Consider the following 22694-nt stretch of genomic DNA (forward strand, 5'->3'; position numbering starts at 1 on the left):
CCAATAATTATTGGCTGGATCCATCGATGACTGACTTCGAGTCTAGGTGGCTGAGCTTTAAGTTCCCCTTTCTCCAAATGTTATTCCCAGTTTTAAAAAATCTCCTGATTCTGCTCCATATACTGAGTGTCATATTCTTGAGCCCTACGATATGAACTTACAAAATAATTTATTTTCAAAAGCTGTTAACTCATTTATCTGATTACTAAATTCAAATCTGATTTACAATTATAAATTCTTCTGGCTTACATAAATGACAAAAATGAATTCAGGAAACTATCCTTTCTCATAGGAGTTTAATCTCCAAGGCTTCTGCTAGCACTGAAAACAGTCTGTGATTCTAAGAGTCAATTCACTCCCCATGGCCATATCCAAATATTTTAACACCAATTCCACAGCCTGCACAGTTGGCCGGCCCAGCTGGTCTGCAGAATCTGGGGGAGGCTCATGGCAGGCTGACGTCAATTGGCAGAGCCCAGTCTGGAAGGAGCTCCCAGTCAGCCTACTCCCACACGCTCCTCTCTCTTCCATCCAGTGTTATCAACTCACTTTTCCTTCTCAGTATTCAAATTCATCTTCCACAATTTTCTCCATAAAGAAATCTGTGGCCTTTACAGAGTCTTTGGTCATGTTATTCTCAACCTATAACCATACCAACAGAAAATATAGGAATTAAGTGTGAATTATTCTAATTGATACTTTTAGTTATATTTTTATTTCTCAATATATTAATGTTAATTTCTGTAAATGTCTGAATGGACTCTGTTATGGTTTTACATTTCTTTATCCAAAAGGAAGATGAAGATGTTTGCACAGAAGAGCTGCCCAAGCAGTACAAAGCAATTGATTACAGACATGGTGACAATTGATTTACCAATTCTCTTTACTTGCATGCCAAGGTCTGTGAATTAATCTTTTGTTTTGCAGTTTGTGTGTGAAGATGAATCATTACCTCAGTTAGGCTCATTAAACAGTACACCTCTTTGCCACTATAGTGTGCAAGTAAATCAAATAGAAAAATTCCGTAACAAAACTAGTGGTATTTTTGTATACAATTGGGTGGAAAAAACAAAATGAGTACAATTCATGATATAAATAGAAAATGTTTTCTGCAAATAAAAAATCTCATTTATGCTAGCATTTACTGTAATCTGAAATTTCTCCTGTTTTGTTGGCGATCTAATGTAATGATAGGATATGAGAGCCATTCTACATCTCCAAAAATAGAAGCAGAAAAAGGAAGAGCGAAAAACCACATTGCTGACCAGGCCGAGTTCTGAGTCCTTACGTTCTCAGCCTTTCTGTGCTGCTAAAGTATGGAATATCCCACCTGTAGGAAGTATTTTGCCCATATTCTAAATGACAACTTGACACCTTTCAATTTCTCCTTCAATTTCCTCATATTCCCTCATGCTCACTCTATTCTTGGAATTTGACAGATATTTACTAATTTTTAACTTGGATATACAATTAATATCTTCCCTAACTTCTCCTGTCGTCTTCTCTCCTGTAAATACAGCAGGTGATTAGGGGCTTCCCCTGGACCTCACCTCCCCTCTGTGCTTATTCAGCCCCGTTTGGTTCTCAGCCTGCAAGGACACTTGCATCAAACCTTCATTTCTTTGAAGTCTCTGACTTAAATCAGCCTCTCTCTCGTTCCTCCCTTCTGCATTCCTTTAAAAAAATACTGACCTCAATTCTCTCACATTTATCCACTCCCCAGTTATATCCGGTTGGAAAAGGAACTGGAGCGCATACAATTCTTAGAGCATTAATTTGAATGGTATTTATTAGGCTCACAGAGTGCAGAGTAGTCAGCCAGGCCCCTCTGTTATCATCTCAAACCTGATGAATGCACCTTCTGTTTCTAATTCCTCCCGCTCTCTCTTGAGCTCTAGAAATTCTGACTCACTGAAACATTTTTCACAGAAACAACTCCACAGCTTCCAGCAGCTTCTCTTCATCCAAATCGTGTCTGCACATCACCACGTGGCTCTGTCAGAAAATGTGTCTGTCAGTGAAAGTTTATACACAGCCACATTTTCCCATTAATTTTCATTTTCTTTTTTTTTCTTCCTTTCTTTCTTTTTTATTTTTTTTCTTTTTGAGAGGAGTTGCTCTATTGGCCAGGCTGGAGTGCAGTGACACAATCTCGCCTCACTGCAGCCTCCACCTCCTGGGCTCAAGTGATTCTCCTTTCAGCCTCTCAAGTAACTGGGATTACAGGCACCTGCCACCACACCCGGCTAATTTTTGTGTTTTTAGTAGAGACGAGGTTTCACCATGCTGGGCAGGCTGGTCTCAAATTCCTCACCTTAAATGATCCACCCGCCTCAGCTTCCCAGAGTGTTGGGATTATAGGCATGAGCCACCGTGCCTGGCCTAATTTCCATTTTCATTTCAAACATGCACTCCTATGGAAAGAAAAAGTACATGAAGGTATAGTAAAAATTATATTAACAATCATAAAATTTACCTGTTAGTACATTTGATATTTTAAAATTTACAATTCTTGTCTATGAATGGAAACCATGTCTATATAGGGTGGATATTTGTATGACTGGGTGTATCCATGAGGTCAGAATACTAATTGATGGAACAATACTGCGTGGAAGGTGGTCTCTAGTGGAATGCCACAGAGTTTCCAATATAGTCTTAGAAATGAGTGTTGAAAGATAATGGTCTGCTGGTCACATTCATTCAGACAGAAAACTCTGATAGACAGTAAAAATGTAGGTTGAATTAAAAACAAGCAAACAACAACAACAAAAACCCAAGCCTCAGCAGTCTGAAATGATGGTCTAAGTCCAATACCAGTACTTAACAGTGCTTTATAACTAAAGGATTTTGTAATTTAGAGACTTTGAAATTTCCCAGGAATTTCTAGCATAATCCACTGAGCAAAAACCTAAGTGAGTCTGCTCTTGGACCACATTAAAAGAAGTTCAAGAAGCAAGGGATATGTTAATTCCAACATACTCACCCAGAACTGTGGCAGGGTCTGTTGGCTCACTGTCGGAGGGCATTGGCCAACTCATAGGTCCAGGTGTGAGCAAACAGGATGAGGGAAAGGTTAAAGAAGCTGGTGATGTTCAGCTTAATGCTGTCTTCAAATAATTAAGGATTTTAATGTAGTAAAAGGAATAGGCTTTTATCTCCAGTGTCAGTACAGCCTGATGCTGGAATCGCCACACTGTCTTCCACAATGTTTGAAATAATTTATATTCCTGCCAACAGTGTAAAAGAGTTCCTGTTTCTCCACAGCCTCACCAGCATCTGTTGTTTCTTGACTTTTTAATAATCACCATTCTGACTGGTGTGAGATGGTATTGCGTTTGGTTTGGATTTCCATTTCTCTAATGATCCGTGTTGTTGAACTTTTTTTTAAATGTTTGTTGGCCTCATAAACATCTTCTTTTGAGAAGTGTGTGTTCATGTCCTTTGCCCAGTTTTTAATGGTGTTGTTTGTTTTATTCTTGTAAATTTGTTTAAGCTTCTTGTAGATTCTGGATATTAGACTTTTGTCAGATGGATAGATTGCAAACATTTTCTCCCATTCTGTAGGTTGTCTCTTCACTCTGATGATAGTTTCTTTTGTTGTGCAGAAGCTCTATAGTTGAATTAGATCCCAGTTGTCAATTTTTGCTTTTGTTGCAGTTGCTTTTGATATTTTCACCATGATATCTTTGTGCTGGTATCGCCTAGATTTTCTTCTAGGGTTTGTATAGGTTTGGGTTTTACACTTAAGTCTTTAATCCATCTTGAGTTAATTTTTGTATAAGGTATGAGGAAAGGGTTCTGTTTCAATTTTCTGCATATGGCTAGCCAGTTCTCCCAGCACTATTTATTAAACAGAGACTCCTTTCCCCATTGCTTGTTTTTGTCAGATTTGTCAAAGATCAGATGTTTGTAGATGTGTGGTCTTATTTCTGAGTTCTTTATTCTGTTCCATTGATATATGTGTCTGTTTTTGTACCAGTACAATGCTGGTTTGGTTACTGTAGCCTTGTGGTATAGTTTGAAGTCAGGTAGTGTGATGCCTCCAGATTTGTTCTTTTTGCTTACAAGTGTCTGGGCTATATGGGCTTTTTTGGTTCCATATGAATTGTAAAGTAGTTTTTTCTAATTATATGAAGAATGTCAATGGTAATTTAATGGGAATAGCATTGAATCTATAAATTACTTTGGGCAGTGTGGCCATTTTCATGATATTGATTCTTCCTGTCCATGAGCATAGAATGTTTTTCCACTTGTTTGTGTGCTAATTTCCTTGAGCAGTGGTTTGTAGTTCTCTTTGAAGAGGTCCTTCGCTTCCCTTGTTAGCTGTATTCCTAGTTATTTTAGTCTCTTTGTAGCAATTGTGAATGGGAGTTCATTCATGATTTGGCTCTCTGCTTGTCTGTTGTTGGTATGCAGCAATGCTTGCAATTTTTGCACATTGATTCTGTATCCTGAGACTTTGCTGAAGTTGCTGATCAGCTTAAGAAGATTTTTGCTGACATGATGGGGTTTTTCTAGATATAGGATCATGTCATCTGCAAACAGAGACAGTTTGACCTCTTCTTTTCCTATTCAAATACCTTTATTTCTTTTTCTTGCCTGATTGCACTGGCCAGAACTTCCAATACTATGTTGAACAGGAGTGGTGAGGCAGGGCATCCTTGTCTTGTGCTGGTTTTCAAGGGGGACATTCCCATTTCAAACATGAGAAATAGGAAAGAAGAAAAGAGTAGCAGTTCGTAAGCATGTTCAAAATCCATTAGGGCAAACAATACTACATCTCAAGGCTTGAGAATAATCTTTGTTTGATTCTGTGTCCTGCTATCTGGACTCAGTGATGGTGGGGAGGTTTGGGATTGGGCCCCAGCACTTTAGCCTTATTCTAACAGCTTTGTTGGGCTCAGTCCACCCTGCAGCTCTCACAGGTTGGAGTCTTGTGTCTTTCACTCTCCTATGCTGGTGTTTCACAATGGTAGCTCTACAGGTCTAGAGTCTCAGGGGTGGCTCTGACCCCACAGCTCCACTAGGCATTGTCCTAGTGAGGACTCTCTGTGGCAGCTTAGGCCCAACAGTTCCTCTGGTCATTGCTCTAGTGGGGGCTGTCTGTGGTTGTTCCATCCCTGCGACATCTCTGTCTGGTCCCCAAGCCTGTTTGCAACATTCTTTGAATTCTAGCTGGTGGAAGCCATGCTGCCACAGCTCATGCATTCTATGAATCTGCAAAACTAGCACCATGTGGCCATGGCCAAGGTTTACTGGTGCACGCTCTGCAGCTGTGGCCCAAGCTACATCTGGGCCTGCTTTACCAACAGCTTGAATCGCTAAAGAGCACTGTTCCTGAATGCCAAAAGTAGAGACTTAAGGTGACCTTCGGTTGGGAACTTCAAGTTCCTGAAGGCACTCTAGGCCTCTCTTTTGCCATTTTCCTTGCCCCGGGTTTTGGCACTCTGGACCTGGGATAAGAGGGTCAGTACTGGTGGTCTCTGAAGTACCTTTGGGGTCATTCTTCCATTGTCCTGATGAATAGCCTTGGCTTCATTCTGTTCATACTAATCTCCTTATCAAATGGCCACTTGGCCACAGCCTTGATTTCCTCACCTGAAAATGTTCTTTCATTCTCTATTAGGATCAAGCTGAGAATCCTTCAGATCTCTAAATTCTGTTTCCCTTTTAATTATAAATTCTATCATTAAATCATTTCTTTCTTCTCGTATTTTCCCACATACAGTTAAAGGAAGCCATGAAATATTATGAGTATTTTACTGAGTAGATATTTCTTCTGCCAGACATCCTAATTCATCACCCTCTACTTCTGCCTTTCATGAAGTCCTAGGACATGACCACAATTCAACCAAGTTTTTTGTCACTTTATAACAAGGATGGCCTTTTCTCTAGTTTTCAATACCTTGTTCTTTATTTCCATCTGAGACTTCATCAGAATTGCCGTTACCATTCATATTTCTACCAACATTCTGATCACATCTATTTAGAGATTATCTAAGTAATCTCTAGGAAGTTTCAGACTTTCCCTACAGCTCTCATCTTTTAAGCCCTCACCAGAATCATTCTTGATGCTCATTTTCAGCAATACAGTCTTTTTCTAATCTGCTGCTCCAAATTCTTCCAGCCTCTGCCCATTATCCAGTTCCAAAGCTACTTCCCCATTTTCAAGTGTTTGTTATAGAAACAGTCCCAGTCTCTATACCAATTTCTGTCTTAGTCCACTCTGTGCTGCTGTAACAGAACAGCTGGGACTGGGTAATTTATAATGAACAGAAATTTATTGGCTCACAGATTTGGAGACTGGTAAGTCCAGTATCAAGATGCAGGCAAGGGCCTTCTTGCTGTTTCATCACCTGGGGGAATGCAAGATGGCAAGGAAGATCAAAGGGGGGCTAAACTTCTCATTCTTTTATAAAAACAACAATTCCACCAATTACTAGGGAGCCTTCGTGGCCTAGTAATGTCTTAAAGTTTTCACATCTTAATACTGTTACAAATAGTCTTGTCTTAAAGGTTCCACATCTTAATACTGTTACAAAGGCAACTAAATTTTAACAAGAGTTTTGAAGGGAACAAACGTTTACATGACAGCAACTTCTATCATTGCCTCCTTGATCAGTTGAAGGAAATCCTATCTATGCCAGATACTGAGGGTTTTGGATATTACAAACATCTTCCTTCTGATCTGTCAACTTTGACTGTAACACCATTAGAATGTAATAAATTCATCAATTTTTTTGCCTAAAGATTGTGTTTTTGAGATTTGATTTAAGAAATTTGTCCCCAGCTCTACGTCACAAAGATAATCCTTGATATAGTTTGGATATTTGTCCCCACTCAAATCTCATGCTGAATTATAACCTCCAGTGCTGGAGGTGGGGCCTGGCAGGAGGTGGTCAGGTCATAGGGGCAGGCCCTTGTGGCTTGGTGCTGTCTTCCTGATGGTGAGTTCTAATGAGATCTGGTCATGTAAAAACATGTGGCACCTCCGCCCACTGTCTCTCTCACTTGCTCCTGCTTTTGCCATGTGATGTTCCTGCTCCCTCTTTACCCTCTGCCATGATTGTAAACTTCCTAAGGCCTCCCTAGAAGCTGAGCAGATGCCAGCACCAAGCTTCCTGTACAGCCTACAGAACTGTGAGCCAATTAAACCTCTTTTCTTTATAAATTTCCCAGTCTCAAGTTTCTTGATAGCAATGCAAGAACAGCCTAACATAATCCTCTACATTATCTTGTATGAACTTTAGAGTTTAGTCTGGCACATTTATGTATTTAATCCAGTTGAAGCGCACTTTTGAGTATGGTATTAAGTAGAAATTCTCTCATATTTTTCTCCATATAGTGAGCCAATTTTCCAAACACCGTCTACTGAATAATCTACTTTTGTTCACTTGGGTTGCCAGGTTTATTATATACTAAATGCCTGTATAAATACAGGAATCTGTCCTTAATATATTATTCCACTGGATTATTTATCTGCTCTTGGTAAAATACAAATTCTTTAAAATCTTAACACTATAGTATGTCTTCATAGACTGGTAGGGCAGGTCTCATCTATTGGTGCTTCTATTTCAAATTGTACTTACTTTTATGTGGACCTGTAAGCTTTCATATTAATATTATGGTAACATATTTTCCTTCCTCAAAAAAATTCAACTGGAATTTGTATTGAATTGCGTTTAAGTCATACTTTGATTTGGGAAAAACCAGCATCTTTATAATACAAATATGTCCCATCTAAGAGCATGGGTTGTCTCTCTATTGAACTTTCTGTGTCACTCATTAACTTTTTTTTCAGCTCTTTCCTCCTCCAATTCAGCAGACAGCCACATCTTCTCTCGCATAGCCAGCCACATCCCTGAGACACCATGGTGAAGGTGAAGGTCGGAGTCAACGGATTTGGTCGTATTGGGTGCCTGGTCAGCAGGGCTACTTTTAACTCTGGTAAAGTGGATATTATCACCATCAGTGACCCCTTCATTGATCTTAATTACATGGTCTACATGTTCCAGTATGATTCCACCCATGGCAAATTCCATGGCACCATCAAGGCTGAGAACAGGAAGCTTGTCATCAGTGGAAATCCCATCACCATCTTCCAGGAGCAAGATCCCTCCAAAATCAAATGGGGCAATGCTGGTGCTGAGTACATCATGGAGCCCACTGGCATCTTTACCACCATGGAGAAGGCTGGGGCTCACTTGCAGGGATGAGCCAAATGGGTCATCATCTCTGCCCCCTCTGCTGATGCCCCCATGTTCATAATGGGCGTGAACCATGAGAAGTATGACAACAGCCTCAAGATCGCCAGCAATGCCTCCTGTACCACCAACTGCTTAGCGCCCCTGGCCAGGGTCCTCCATGACAACTTTGGTATCGTGGAAGGACTCATGACCACAGTCCACGCCATCACTGCCACCCAGAAGACTGTGGATGGCCCCTCTGGGAAACTGTGGCATGACGATGGTGGGACTCTCCAGAACATCATCCCTGCCTCTAGTGGCACTGACAAGGCTGTGGGCAAGGTCATCCCTGAGCTGAACGGGAAGCTCACTGGCATGGCCTTCTGTGTCCCCACTGCCAACGTGTCAGTCATGGACCTGACCTACCATCTGGAAAAACCTACCAAATATGATGGCATCAAGAAGGTGGTGAAGGAGGCATCAGAGGGCCCCCTCTAGGGCATCGTGGGCTACAACACCAAGCACCAGGTTGTCTCCTTTGACTTCAACAGCGACACCCATTCTTCCATCTTTGATGTTGGGGCCGGCATTGCCGTCAACAATGACTTTGTCAAGCTGATTTCCTGGTATGACAATGAATTTGGCTACAGCAACAGGGTGGTGGACCTCATGGCCCACAAGGCCTCCAAGGAGTAAGACCCCTGAACCACCAGCCCCAGTGACAGCACAAGAGGAAAAGAGAGGCCCTCACTGCTGCGGAGTCCCTGCCAGACTCAGTCCCCCACCACAGTGGGAATCTCCCCTCCTCACAGTTTCCATGCAGACCCCCTGAAGAGGGAGGGGCCTAGGGAGGCCCACCTTGTCTTGTACCATCAATAAAGTCCTCTGTGCTCAGCCAAAAAAATAAATAAATTTTTTTTCTATAAAGTTTCTATGGATTAATGATTAATTCTTAAATATTCTAGTTTTGACTGGTATTTGGAATAATATTTTATTATTATTCCTAGTTTGTATTGTCAGTGTAGAAGATATCAAGATTTCTTAAGTTGTTCTTATCTAAAAATTTTGTTCAATTCTCTTATTAGTTCTAATAGTTGGAAGTCTTTTTGGACAGATGATTATATTATCTGCAAATAATAACAGTTTTATCTCCTTTCAAGTCTTACCTCTCCTACTTATTCTTTTTTCCTTATAGAATTGGTCACTAGCTTACATACAAACATTAATAGGAGTGATGGTGGGCATCTTTACATCATTTACAATTTCAGGGAAAATATTTAAAATGCCCCTAATCTGTGTAACGTTTAACATCACTTTTAGAGTAGACAACTTTAAGAAATTGAAGAAGTTCCTTTCTATTTCCAGTTAACGAGTTTTATTAAACTTTTCAAACAGCTAAAAATGCAGTACAGCAGACAGCCTTCTACAAAATTTCCATGATGACAAGTAGTGTGGAATATAATAGAGGCATGAACAAAATATTTAAATGTGGATAGTCATGTGAATATTCTTATATAAATCTGCCTTTATTCAGGAAAAAAGTCCTTTTCTAAGCTCCTTATAATTCACCTTTCTGTCTTGTTTTAATGAGAATTGCTGCAATTGAAACTTTTGATTGACCAAGATTTCAGAGGGGCTGTTGGCTTTTCCTTTGTCTTTACCACCCATTAGATATTTGTTGTGATCAATGAGCAGACTAAAGAAGGTTCAAACTAAAGTTTTATTATTAACGTGAGAGACAACATTGATATGGATGGTTTTCAGCATAAATACTTATCTTACTCGTATGTACTAGGTAACTGATATACACATGAGGAGTGCCTAATAGGGTCTGGCTCTGTGTTGCCACCCAAATCTCATCTTGAATGGTAATCTGAATTGTAATCCCCACTTGTTGGCAGAGGGACCTGTGGGAGGTGATTAGAGAGATCATGGGGGTGGTTCCCCCATGCTGTTCTCATGATAGTGAGTGAGTTCTCATGAGATCTGATGATTTCATAAGAGGCTTTCCCCACCTTTGCTTGGCACTTCTCTCTCCTGCCACCACGTGAAGAAGGACATGTTTGCTTCCCCTTCTACTGTGATTATAAGTTTCCTGAGATCTCCCCAGCCATGCAGAACTGTGAGTCAACTAAACCTTTTTCTTTTATAAATTCCCCAGTCTTGGGCAGTTCTTTATAGCAGCGTGAGAACAGACTAATACAGTGCCTGCCCTGGGAAGAAGCCAGCACAGAGGAAAATCAGACATAAATAACAGAACCAGAGATGGATTTTTTTGTTTGAACAATTGCTTCTTATGTCCAGTCATGCTACAAAAGCCAGTAAACATAGATTGATCTGTACTAATTTTTATTTGTGCATTCCTTGTACTGTAATAGTCTTAGGACTATTTCTGTTATAAAGCAAACTATTGGAAAGCTTTTCATCGTATCTACTATTCTCTGAAATAATATATAGGGCACAATAATTTTCTTTACATTTTTGAAATTATTTGCATAAAACTACCTAGTATTGGTGAATTTTGAAAATTTCTTCTATGATTGATTACAAGTACAAAGACCAGGCAAGGTGTTTTCTGAAGTGGAGCAGTTTTGAGGGTAAAAATGAATGCTAACCAGGTGGATGCAAAGAAAACAGATATAAAACAATATACTCCTAGACAAACCAGGGGATATTGTGGATTTTGGCAAGAAAAGGGTTAGCTGCTGCTCTGCAACCTGTTCTTTCTCTCAGAGACCCACGGAAGATAAAGAAACATTGAAGAAACCACCTGGTCAAATCTCCTTGTAAAGATATGAATCAGATTTCTTCATATTTACTTATGGAAAGATAATGGAGCATCCTCAACTATAGAATGCTTTTAGCAGGCTGTCCCTGGTCTACCTAGGTAAGTAAGCACAGGATTTATAGATTTATATTGCAATGGGGCCCCTGGAAAATGTTAATGTCGAATGTGTAATTATCATAGTATAAAATGGAGATGTATTCATGATTGAAATCCTTTCTTTGTGAAAGCAATGCCCAGCATGTGACTAGAGCTTTACATGATAAATCTTGGCAATTAAGAACTTGTGATCACACTGGTGGTCTTAGTATTCTTGCTTCAACAGAGCCTTGTGATTATCTGTGCCTTTTGAATCACTAGCAAAGCTTCATAAGGGTACAATTTATGATTTTTTTATAAGTCTGATTTGACAATTTGACATAATTTTCTAATTTTCTTATTAGGGAGTTGTGCAGAATATATGCTTATAATTTTCCAATCTCTTCTCTACCTTTGCTTATATAGCCGTCCCTAATCCTAACATAATGTACTTGAGCCTTTCTTATTTCCTTGATTGTCTTTGCCTTTAGAATTCTGCCTGCCACAATTGCATACATAATGACACAGATGTAATGCCATTTTACCCATAAATACTTCAGTGTGCATTTTCTAAAAGCAAGTACATTATCTTATGTAACCACAGTCCAATTATTAAAATCAAGAACGAACCTTGATAGAGTACTGGTATCTAATCGACAGACCTTTTCCAAATGTTGCCAGGTGTTCCACTAACTCTCTCTATAGGGAAACTAACAACAGGCAGGCTTCCAGTCCAGGCTGCAGACCAGGATCTCATGCTGTGCCTGGCTGTCTTGTTTCGTCAGCCTCTATTAATTGGAAACATCTCCTTGGTCTTTGTCTTTCACAACCTTGATTTTTTAAAGAGTGTATGGCCAAAAATCACAAGCATTCTTGTACACCAATCACAGACAAACAGAGAGCCAAATCATGAGTGAATTCCCATTCACAATTGCTTCAAAGAGAATAAAATACCTAGGAATCCAACTTACAAGGGATGTGAAGGACCTCTTCAAGGAGAACTACAAACCACTGCTCAATGAAATGAAAGAGGATACAAACAAATGGAAGAACATTCCATGCTCATGGGTTGGAAGAATCAATATCATGAAAATGGCTATACTGCCCAAGGTAATTTATAGATTCAATGCCATCCCCATCAAGCTACCAATGACTTTCTTCACAGAATTGGAAAAAACTACTTTAAAGTTCATATGGAACCAAAAAAGAGCCCGCATCACCAAGTCAATCCTAAGCCAAAAGAACAAAGCTGGAGGCATCACGCTACCTGACTTCAAACTATACTACAAGGCTACAGTAACCAAAACAGCATGGTACTGGTACCACGACAGAGACATAGATCAATGGGACAGAACAGAGCCCTCAGAAATGATGCCGCATATCTACAACTATCTGATCTTTGACAAACCTGACAAAAACAAGCAATGGGGAAAGGATTCCCTATTTAATAAATGGTGCTTGGAAAACTGGCTAGCCATATGTAGAAAGCTGAAACTGGATCCCTTCCTTACACCTTATACAAAAATTAATTCAAGATGGATTAAAGACTTAAATGTTAGACCTAAAACCATTAAAATCCTACAAGAAAACCTAGGCAATACCATTCAGGACATAGGCGTGGGCAAGGACTTCATGTCTAAAACACCAAAAGCAATGAAACAAAAGCCAAAATTGACAAATGGGATCTAATTAAACTAAAGAGCTTCTGCACAGCAAAAGAAACTACCATCAGAGTGAACAGGCCACCTACAGAATGGGAGAAAATTTTTGCAACCTACTCATCTGACAAAGGGCTAATATCCAGAATCTACAATGAACTCAAACAAAGTTACAAGAAAAAAACAAACAACCCCATCAAAAAGTGGGCAAAGGACATGAACAGACACTTCTCAAAAGAAGACATTTATGCAGCCAAAAAACACATGAAGAAATGCTCATCATCACTGGCCATCAGAGAAATGCAAATCAAAACCACAGTGAGATACCATCTCACACCAGTTAGAATGGCCATCATTAAAAAATCAGGAAACAACAGGTGCTGGAGAGGATGTGGAGAAATAGGAACACTTGTACACTGTTGGTGGGACTGTAAACTAGTTCAACCATTGTGGAAGTCAGTGTGGCGATTCCTCAGGGATCTAGAACTAGAAATACCATTTGACCCAGCCATTCCATTACTGGGTATATACCCAAAGGACTATAAATTATGCTGCTATAAAGACACATGCACACGTATGTTTATTGCGGCACTATTCACAATAGCAAAGAGTTGGAACCAACCCAAATGTCCAACAACGATAGACTGGATTAAGAAAATGTGGCACATATACACCATGGAATACTATGCAGCCATAAAAAATGATGAGTTCATGTCCTTTGTAGGGACATGGATGAAACTGGAAAACATCATTCTCAGTAAACTATCGCAAAGACAAAAAAAAAAAAACACCGCATGTTCTCACTCATAGGTGGGAATTGAACAATGAGAACTCATGGACACAGGAAGGGGAACATCACACTCCGGGGACTGTTGCCGGGTGGTGCGGGGGAGGGGGGGGAGGGACAGCATTAGGAGATATACCTAATGCTAAATGACGAGTTAATGGGTGCAGGAAATCAACATGGCACATGGATACATATGTAACAAACCTGCACATTGTGCACATGTACCCTAAAACCTAAAGTATAATAAAAAAAAAGTGTATGGCCTATACAGTTTTTCAAAAGACGCTTCTTAAACAACGTGCTGGACTTGAAGGAGAATTTACCTAGGATCAGTTTCGTTAGAACCATTCACTCCTATTGAAAGACAGAGAAGGCCCTACAAACGACAGGCACAAATAAAAATGATAAAAGGAAAATATTAAAATTATACAATAAAAAATGCAAGGTTTTTATTTTTGTTTGCTTTATTTACTGTTAAACATTCGGATCAAAATAACTTCCTGAAATAGCAACATAAAAATCTGAGTAAGCATGTCACTATGAAGAAAAAATTGTATTTTCTAAGAACAAATTTTTCTTCTCAGCTCCTTTTTATTTGATGTTGATCAAAACATACAGTTGACAACTTAGAAGATAAAAGAAAATTTTATACCTGAACACATGCACACCCGTTACTTTATGTTTAATAGAGGAATGGGATAGGTGTTGGGGGATAATCAAAGACTAGAAAAAAAACAGTCAGAAGATGGTGCAACCAACTCACGCTCTCCCATCAGTGGATATACTACTCTCCATGCACACCTAGCTCTGAAAAAAATAGCAAGTTGTTCATTTGCTTGTGTTGTGGTGCTTTGGGTTTTTACTAGACACCTTTGACTAGCATGGAGTGTAGTAATCTTATCTGCATTCTCTGTTTCCACATGTGCTGTTTCCTGGAATTGCTGGTTTGATCCTACTGGAATTTGATCTAACATAATTGATTCTTCTTCAGGCTCCTTGATTTCTTTTGCGGCACATTCTCTTTATAGTCAATCCCACCATAAAAGCATCTTGCCCACTACCTTCAAGTAAACAGTATCATGGTTTTCCATCCTACCTCCCTCCTTTGGCTTAGTTCCCACCCCACTCATCATGGGACTCTCCCCAGGAGCTCCTTCACTGTGAGACTCCCTCAACTTGCAGTCGTGCACACAGGGTCTGCACCAGGGATGCAGAAAACAGGGCGGTGCCTCTTGTGCGCTTTCCAATGTGTTTGTGTATTTATTGCACTTTTCTTTCTAGTGTATCAGATGCTAAAAACATCTGTTTCTTGAATGCTGAAATATTTCCATGGATGTAGTCACTTTGAGGGTACAAATCTCCACTGTATATGTGTGTATCTACATCATCATCCTTATTAGTCACAGTATTTAGACCCTCAATCAGTTAGTTTATCTCTGTCTCCCAGAGTTTGGGAGGAGTGCCAAATGTACCACCACACTCCAGTTTGTTTCCTCTTGTTCTGTCTTCGTGAGTGAGCCCTCTCAATGCACATTCAACTTCTTTTCCAGAAACTCTTCTTACAATTACCTCAGATTCATTTGATTTTGTTTTCTTCATTAAGTTGGTTCTTCTCTCTCTATGCCCATGTTTATTAACTAAGCTCTCATCTTTCTTTCCACTTCCCCCGGATTTCCACGAGCTTTCCAAGGGCGTCCTCCGCAGTCCCTACTAGCTGCCCCACAGTGTCAGTCTCCTCCCTGCTTCTATCATGCGTTGCAAGAATGTGATTGTGCTTTCAACTGCTGTAACCCTTTCTTGGGAGTTCATTGCAGATTGTAAAATCTGATATTTTATTTTTACCTCATTGTCTTTCTTTTTAACTAAATTTGTTCTTTCCAAAAACTTTCTTGCTCTTGACTCAAATGGGATTTGTCTTCTCCTATATACAATACAAAACTTTTAAAATATCTCTGTTGAATCTTGAGTACATCATTTTTAGATATGTCTACACTTTACCCTTCAGCCACACACACACACACACACACACACACACACACACACACTCCTGAATCCTGTTGCCAGCGAAATCACCTTCCCTCTGCACACCCAGCAGGCAGGTGACTGTGCAGAGCCAACGCCTGGCTTCTTCCCACGTCACCTGGTGCAGCCCTGCTGCTCCCACTCACGCAGTCCTGGGAGGCTGCACCAGGGGCACCTTGAGAACACACGCCCCGTGTGCTCTCTTCACCGCCGACTGGAGGGGTCATCAGGAGCAGATGTGGTGACAGAACCCAGCATCTTCATTCCTTTTCAAGTGGCATCTTTCTTTTCTTTTTTTTTCTTTTTTTTTTTTTTTGACGGAGTCTCGCTTTGTCTCCCAGGCTGGAGTGCAGTGGCGCGATCTCAGCTCACTGCAAGCTCCGCCTCCCGGGTTCACGCCATTCTCCTGCCTCAGCCTCCCGTGTAGCTGGAACTACAGGAGCCCGCTACCACGCCCGGCTAATTTTTTGGTATTTTTAGTAGAGACGGGATTTCATCATGTTAGCCAGGATGGTCTCGATCTCCTGACGCCGTGAACCACCCACCTCAGCCTCCCGAAGAGCTGGGATTACAGGCTTGAGGCACCGCTCCCGGCCGAAGTAAGGCTTCTTAATTGACTTCCATCTACTTGGCAATTATTCAAGATTTCTCACCGACACTAAGTATAGGTCATCTGCTAGCTGTCACCTGGGCCAGTGCCCTCACACTTGTCACAGAGCGGGGCTGGGCTTGTGAGAGTCACTTGCATGCCTTTCTGGGACCCCCATGGAGGGATGTTAGGCCATATTCATTCACTACTCGCCTCTTTCCTGCTCTGTTTTCCATCCTCCATTCAGGCTATGATGCCTTTGGCTAACCAGGGACAGGTGGAGGAGCCATTCTTCCAGGTGCTCAGCTGACACCCGGGAGACCACTGGGCTTCCGACGCAGGAAACGGCGTCCCCTGAGGCAGAAGCGATGGCTGGGGCGATTTCCACTCACGAGTCCCACAGCGTCTGAGGTGCCAGGAGGCCCTGGTGTCCTCCAGCAGAAACACTGTGGGTGTCGTGGGTGAGTTATCACAGAAAGCATAGTGAGATGTATGGATATAGTTTTTTAATTTCATGTGATTTCCGAAGAGAGGAAAACAAAGCCATCAATTAGGGGGTTCATAAACAAGTCTCCAGAAAGGAATCTGACCAAGAGTTTCCCAAATTCTTACTTTAAGTTTTCATCTTCTTCCGTATCTTTTTCTAGAAATTGAGAAATATCTGCTGTTAGCCTGGTGACATTTTTAAACCCCAGAACAAGTGCAGCTTCCTTTCATTCAGGAACTAACTTGTTTATCAAACTGACACGGAACATGAGCAAGAACCACTATCTGGGGCTAAGAGGCGTAATTCCCCTCGAGTCCTGAAACTGCTCTGGACATGTCCTAAGTGATCCAGAATTTATGGGCTTGAGTGCTGGGGTTCACTGTGGTAAGGACGCCTGAGGACCGGTAGAGGGCCTCAGTCTCTTCTTGCACCTTTCTTTGTTAAGCAAGAACCATTGGTATCAGTGCCAAAGCTGAACAAATGTCCAATCAACTTCTGAATTTAAAATGAACTCAGAGAGCATGGCTGCCTCTGGAAGGACGGGGTCTGGGAGGCCACAGCTCAGGCTAACCTCATGTCCCCAAATGCTTGCCTGGTTCTCTTTCTACCAAGACATAAAAATAAAACCCTTCTGTAATTTTTCCACATTTTTTCGCTATAAAATAGTGGCCATCTACATGCCTGCTTTATGCAGTTTTCTAGAAGTGCTTCATATCTACAAAATTTTTAGGATTTTGACACAAACTAAAAATTTCAACAAAACCATTATTTTAAAAATAAGCCATTTCTTTGTTTTTTCCTCTTTACCTAAAAAGCAATCTCAGATATGCATTCTTAAGCAATTTCTAAATGCATCTATGTGGTACTATGAAGTACTGTCAAACTGAGGATATTTATTAAAATCATAAATACATAAGTTTGTGAAAGCTAAAAATTTCAGTCACCAAGCACTTTTTCTCACAAATTTTTCTAAGCAAAACATCTGTAGCTGAAATAACCAGAATCGCATGTATTTCCAAATTTTGTAAACATCTCCAATTTCCTGGATTTCTTCTCCTCTGGTATTTGAGAACCAACTCTTTATGAGAACACACGAAAATGCTGAATGTGGCAGGCATACAAATCGTCTCAGCTTACGGAATTTAACCTGAGTATTATATATTTCAGAACCATATGGAAATAACTAGCTTAACAAATATTACACATTCTACAATTTCAGCATTTGCACATGTAAAGGGATCGGAACTAACTATTGAAGCTCTTGGGAAACTCTTGTCTGTTGAGTAATTTATTGCATGGAAAGCATCCACACAGCCAAGAACAATTTACTGAACCAGAAATCCAGAGGCTGTTTATAAAACTGTATTATAAATCCCAATGATAATAGATACATTTTAAAGGCTTTTTTGGTGATTTGGCTCACAGTTTCAGTGGTGTGCAAAGCAAATAACATACTACCACTGTTGGATTTTTGGTTAGGCAGAAGACCCGACTTTTTCTGTGTCAACATAGATATGGACGTAGTATGGAATTTCCCTGGGATAGTCTAGGTGGAGCTGCTACAAGATGTGGCAGAGTGGGCCAGGCGCGGTGGCTCACGCTTGTAATCCCAGCACTTTGGGAGGCTGAGGCGGGCGGATCACGAGGTCAGGAGATCGAGACCACGGTGAAACCCCGTCTCTACTAAAAAATACAAAAAAAAAAATTAGCCGGGCGTGATGGCGGGCGCCTGTAGTCCCAGCTACTCAGAGAGGCTGAGGCAGGAGAATGGCGTGAACCCGGGAGGCGGAGCTTGCAGTGAGCCGAGATCGCGCCACTGCACTCCAGCCTGGGCGACAGAGTGAGACTCTGTCTCAAAAAAAAAAAAAAAAAAAAAAAAAAAAAAAAGATGTGGCAGAGTGATAGACAAGAAGCCAACAGCTGCTATTAGTAGTGGAAAAAGAACACTCACACTTCTTAGCGATGTGAGAGATAGATCATGTGTAAACTACATTCAGCAAAAACTACAATCACTCAGTCGGTCATCCTACTGTTATGGGATGCTTGGGGTGTTGCTTTTTTGACTGGAAACCTCTGTGGCTGGTGGCACCTTTGCCTGAGTTTTGCTGAGGCCCACTCGGCCTGGCAGGCTGTGCTCAGCTCACACTACCAGCCTGGGTCCCACACCTGCCAAGGGCAAGCCAGGCATGGAGCAGTGAGGGGTGTGTGAGCAATCAAGCATGGGGTCTGCCCATGGGGCACAGTCAGGCACTCTGGCTGCTGCAGCAGAGTGGGCAGCTTCATGTGCTGGCATGGGTGCCAGCTCTCTGCAAGGCTGCAGCTGGACTAGGTGCACCACAAGCAGCTTCCACAGGTGCCACTAGGGAATGCAGTGGTGCCCAGAAGCCTGGAGACCACAGGGCCCCAAAGAGGGAGTCACAGCCCTGGTTTAAGGAGCTCCCAAGTCTGGGCTCCCTGAAGGGCCACAGCTCTTCTTTTCTTTTCTTCACCCACAACATGGCGAGCAAAGGGTGTGTTTCAGCCCTGTTTGTGTTATAGCTCTTTCAGCCCTGCCATTCAGCTGGTCCAAAGTTCTTGTTCTGCATCCAGGAAGAACTAGGTATGCAAACAGGTGGAAGGTGAGCAAGGTGAAGAAGAGCTTTATTGAGTGACAGAATAGCTCAGAAGAAACCCTGGAGAGGGTAGCTCCTCTCTGCAGCTGGTCATTCCCATGTTTGCTCAGTTGTGGCTGAGCCTGGAGCTTTTATGGGCCTCAGGGGTGGAAGTACTTGCTGATTGGTCCATGGACAGCCATGCGTGGTGTGGGAAAAGCAGTACAAAGTTCCCACTCCAGTCTGCAGGACCAGCAGCCCAGCCTCCAGTCTTCAGTCTCTCCCTGGCCTGAAGGTGGTGCTTCACCAGGGACCTGTCCCCTTCTACCCAAGAACTTGTCTGCCTCTTGCTGCCTTTCATGGCACCCAGGCTGTAGGTGCCAAGGGGCACCTGTAGGCCAGTGCCAAGCTGCCCTCCACATTCCCTCAGCTTCTCTCCTATGCTCATTGGCACCCTAAATGCCAAGGGGGCTGAGGAGGCATGGAGCTGGCTCTGTGGAACCAGAGGCCCGAGTCTGCAGCCAGGATTTGGGTGGCGGCAGCTGCACCCAAGGAGCTCCTGCCCCACCAACTTGGAAGGGGTGGGGTTCCCACTTGTCTCTGGCTCCTGCCAGCTCTACAGAGTGTGCAGCCCTGGCCAGGCCTCTCTGCTGCAGCCAGTGTGATGGTAGCAGCTGCTCAAGACCAGCTACCACTGCTCGAGACAGGCCACCACTGCCATCACTACAATATTTCTTACGCAATAATTATGAGTCAAGCATTTAGGTTGAGAGGTGAGGAATGAAAACAGGGAGCACAGGAGAAGGAGTACCTGTCTCTTTCTTAGAGTTACAAAAACTTCACGAAGGTTCTCCACCATCTTTGAACTGTTACTTGAAAAGCAATTAAACATTTCTAGGTGGCCAAGCAAGAGGAGAACATCTCTGGCACAAAAGTGACTTTTAAAGCACACCCTAGGACAGTTGAAGACATTAAACAGTTAATAGGCAAGGAACATGTATAATAAAGCATTTACCATGTCTAAGAAATTACACAAGGAGTTATAAGAACAAAAGGACAAAGAAAAGATACACATATCATTGGAAATGACTAATAGGAATGTAAGGACATCAGACAATAGGAGAGAAAACATAAAATAAAAGAATGCAGCCAGTACTCAAAATATATATCATATATTTCCGAAGACTTGGAAACTGGGCACTGTACTTGCAACCAGCCGAAGAAAAGAGGAAAAACAATCTATTACCCAACTGGCAATGCAAAAGAAAAAAAAAGTTTTTTTTTTAAAAACACTGGTTGTTCCAGAGAAGCACAGATTAATTTAACTAAGCCCTGACATATATTTCTCCAGAACATAGCGATGATCCCCTGTGGCATAGTAAACAAGGTACATAACAACATTAGCACTGTAAGAAAAGCTTGTATGGAAAATGGTGCCCTTTACTGTCAATTTAAAGCTCAATAACCAAAACACATTTTAGTAAATTAAATTCTATTTGGGGTCAAATTAATGCAACCCAAGGCATTTCTCTTTCCCAGGAAGGAGTTCAGGGGCAGTATCCAAAGACAGATTCAAAGTTTTCCTCAGAAAGTAATTCTGGATTGATTACAACACAGAGAATGGCCAAGGTGATTTTAGCTTAGTAAACTGGACAAACTCACAAAGCCCAGTTTGGGTTCCAAGACCAGCTAGAATGGAGATTTGGTTCAAGGTTGCTTGCACTGGCCTTCCTACCAGACCAACAAATGAGCAGTGCAGAGAATTCATGACCGGCCAAGAATACAACTGTGTGGATGAGTGCATTCCTAATCCCTCTTTAGTTGCTCACTAAGAAGCAGCTGAAGTCTGACACCATGTAAAGAGGAGTGTCTAGGCTGATGGAGAGACCACGTGGAGAAAAAATATTTGGCCAGCTGTCAGCAATGACAGCCATTCCAACAGAAGCACCAAATATGTGAGTGAAGTCATCTCACAACCACATGAGTAACACCAAGTGAAGTGAACAGAACTGTCCAGCTGAGCCCCATCCATACCACAGAACGTGACCAATGGTTATTGCTTTCAGCACTGAGTTATGGGCTAGTTTGCCAAATAGCATTACATTACTAAAATAGCTCCACACTTGGGAAAAATTTAAAACACATGCATTCAAACACCTTCTAAGACTCCCCCTCCCCCAAAGTCCATAAAAAGCAATAAAACACCTCATATGGAGCATCATTTCTTCCTGATTGACTAAATAAATCAAAGGATTATATAGGCTATTACCTCTCAATTGGTTAAACGCTAAAGAACATCATGGTTATTTATGGCTAACAGGATCAAAAAGTGCTTCCAACAACTGTACAAAACATCCCCAACAAAACATATACATCCACCAAAAATGAGAGTCTTGCTTTTGAAAAAATTGCTCTTAATTCCTTCTCCTGGGTTTTGTGTAGAGCCCCTAAATAAATCAAAAAGCTAGAAGTGTGGGTGGAAGAGAGTATGGGAAGAGAAGTTCTGTCTAGGTATAAAAAGCATCATGAACAAGGCCTGGAGCTACCTGGAAGTGTCCATGCTCCAGGACAATGTAGCCTTGTGGAGGACAGAGTAACAGGGCTGGAGGCATGGTTGGAACTGTGGCAGAGAACAACACCTCTGTAGCTGTTTCTAGAGCCACTGTAACAAACTATCACAACCTGAATGGCTTGAACAAGAGAAATGTATTGTCTCACTGCTCTAGAGGCCGGAAGTTCAAAATCAAGGTGTCCGCAGGGTCATGCTCTTTCTGGAGGCTCCAGGGGAGGATCCTTCCTGCCTCTTCCAGCTTCTGGTGTTGCTGGAAATCCTTGGTGATTCTTGGTGTGTAGCTGCATCTCTCCAACCTCTGCCCCCACTGCCAAATGTGCTCTCCCAGTATGTTTCTGTGTCTTTGCCTGGGGTGCCCCTCTGTATGTCTGTGTCTCATCTCCCTCTTCTTACAAGAACACCAGTCACTGGATCAGGACCCACCCTAATCCAGTATGACCTCACCATATCTTGACTGATTATACCTCAAAAACCCTATTTCAAATAAGGTCTCATTCTAAGGGTCATGGTGAACATGAATTTTTGAGGGATACTTTTGAAACCAGTACAATCTTCAATTGCAAGTGCAGGTGCTTGGACTTTTTCAGCATACAACCACCCCATTGGAGCCTGAGAGTTCAGTGAATTGCTGCAATGGAGAGGACGATGTCTGGACCTTACATGAATCGAGGGATGACCCTGACCCTCCTTTCATGATCAGAGATATTTAAGGTTTGCTGTTCGACTCTCTTGTGTGTAATGTGTGTAATTTTCTCCCTAATTAGAATGTTCCTGAGGGGCTGTGACCTACATTTTTTTTGTCAATGTATTATACAGTAAGTATTTTTTGACATGAAACATTTTGAGAGGAGTGAAAGGAAACCAGGAATAGAACAACATGTATTGAGTCCCCACTGTCAAGCATGATTCATACATTATCTTATTAGGCATCATTAGGCT

At 41.6% G+C, this 22694-nt stretch overlaps 1 pseudogene; it reads left to right on the forward strand.

Moving 5' to 3' along the window:
* Positions 1–7847: 7847 nt before the first annotated feature.
* Positions 7848–8897, forward strand: LOC129463527 (glyceraldehyde-3-phosphate dehydrogenase-like; annotated as a pseudogene).
* The last annotated feature ends 13797 nt before the right edge of the window (positions 8898–22694 follow it).

The sequence above is a fragment of the Symphalangus syndactylus genome, chromosome 2, assembly GCF_028878055.3.
Source record: "Symphalangus syndactylus isolate Jambi chromosome 2, NHGRI_mSymSyn1-v2.1_pri, whole genome shotgun sequence".
NCBI lineage: Eukaryota > Metazoa > Chordata > Mammalia > Primates > Hylobatidae > Symphalangus > Symphalangus syndactylus.